Source organism: Fukomys damarensis, unplaced genomic scaffold (genome assembly GCF_012274545.1).
Source record: "Fukomys damarensis isolate Sample0158 unplaced genomic scaffold, DMR_v1.0_HiC HiC_scaffold_3729, whole genome shotgun sequence".
Classification (NCBI taxonomy): Eukaryota; Metazoa; Chordata; class Mammalia; order Rodentia; family Bathyergidae; genus Fukomys; species Fukomys damarensis.
The window spans coordinates 1-2,086 of record NW_022904641.1 but is presented as its reverse complement, the minus strand read 5'-3'; the positions used below and the strand labels follow the sequence as shown (position 1 = coordinate 2,086).

The window sequence follows — 2,086 nt, the reverse complement described above, 5'->3', positions numbered from 1 at the left end:
TAAGTATGGCTGTAAGAGTAAACAGTGATGGAATAAAAAGCAGATTAAGGGATGTGTGCTATCATAAAATAACTAGCTTCAATATCTTGAATGCCAGTTCTTGGCAAATACTAAATACCCAATCATAAGGGCCTTTTCCTGAGGTATAAAGCTTGTTTGAAAATTGTTCAGTCACAGAGCTGCCTACACATAACCAGAACAAGCTGGCAGACACTGGATGTAGTTGGATGTTTAAACACTACACACAGAAACAGTTACTACACTCCTCAGTTTCCTGTTTTCTTTTTTGTTGTTGTTAGTCTGTGCTAAATAACACAAGTCATGTGCTAGATTTGGTGGATAAGAAACAAGCAAATGCTGTGTAAAACTGGCAAATGGTCATTTTTCTACCTAACCTCAATTTCTAATAAAACAGGATTGAAACTACTCTAAAGTGCAAAATTCATAGTCCACAATTTTACATAGCTAAAACTCTGCAGACTGAGAGACGTGAAACGGAAATAAATTGGTACTAGCTGATTTAGGAAAGGGAAAACACAAGACATGTTGAAGTAGATAAAGTTTATCAAAATTTTCAACATGATGTAGCTTTCCCACCCTCTTTCACACACCCTGGCAAACACGCATAGTAAATTAAGGCCAAGTTCCACCTGCATAGACTTCTACTTAGAACAGAGAAAAGAATGGTCATACTTCGTACTAAAGGCCAGAAAATAAAATAGACCGAAAAGGAAAGGAGGGGGTGGATTGTCTGTCTGTCAAGGGAGTCAACCAGACGTAAAAACGTATATATAAGCATGTGTGTAGCTCAAGTAAAATAAAAATTAAAGGACTAGTTTGTGTCATAAGTGCTCTTCTCCATATGCATTCCCCGTGCCGTTCTACCGTACAAATGGTCTCAGTATTGGACATCATCGGTATAATCTTCAGAGAACATTTCTCTTTGAAAAGCCATTCCTGTGAGCAGTGAATCAGATCCTGTTTGATATTGTGATCCTATCCACTCCTGCTCTGACTGTTCCGCAACTTCTTGGCATCCACCTGGGACAGTTTTGCAGCTCTTCATGAGTTATTTCACATCATACATGACAGGCAGAAACAATGGAAGGATCTCAAAGAAGTCAAGCGCTTTGGGCAAGTTAAGAGTTGGTGAGGATTTTGGTTAAACAGCCAAAGTCATAACCACTATGAAATGATAATCATTTGACCCTTTCACAGAGGACCACTCCTGAAGTCATAAGTTCTGTAAAGTACTAGGTTGCAATTCCCTGTTTTGATTTTTATTTTTGGTACCGGGGATTGAACTTGAGTCCTTGCACTTGTGAGGCAGGCAGCAGAACCACTGAGTTAAATCCCCAGCCCCCTTACTCATGTTTTTTAAACTGGGCACCTGATGTTGTTAGTACTTCTATACAGTCCTGGGTATACATGTCCTCCATCAAATTAAATTTAAAATTAAACTGCCAGATTGAAGTTCCTGGAGGGTGTTCTAGCTCATTCATAAATGTCAGTCCTAGCTGAGTTGCCTTTACTAAGGCTACACTGCAGTAGTTGGGACTGATTGCATCGCTCCTGAATTCTCCCATTGGTCTTGCAACCAACCTGGAAACTCAGTGTCCACAGCAACATAACTATTTTTTGTGGAACTTGACAAATCTTCATCCGGGTTATGAGCCCAAACTCCACAAATTCTTTGGCTGTGATCTACGGTTGCTGCTGGCATAGTGAGAGGGCACAAGTCTAGATGCCAGGCATCACAATGTTACCCTTGCGTCAAGACTTCATAAAATGCTTCATGCTTTATTTATATACTTGTCTGAGCTCATGATCCCTTCATCCTGTTCTTCCACCTCCTCGTCCTCCTTGCCATAGCGGCGGCACACAGTGGTGGTGGCAGTGCCACAGAGGGTGCCCCATGGACACCTCATCCAGCAAGGGGGAAAGGGAGCTGGGGCTGTGCCACCCTGTGCTGCGCTGCTGCTTCTCACATGTCCTGGCAAGGGTGCTGCATGGTCTTTCCTTCGATCTTACAGAGAAAAATCACATCTTCACTGAGGTCACAAGCCTCACAGTGATTAAGTGTCCT

At 41.9% G+C, this 2,086-nt stretch overlaps 1 pseudogene; it reads right to left on the bottom strand.

Moving 5' to 3' along the window:
* Window positions 1-736: 736 nt before the first annotated feature.
* LOC104865607 lies at window positions 737-2,025 on the bottom strand (annotated as a pseudogene).
* Window positions 2,026-2,086: the final 61 nt, after the last annotated feature.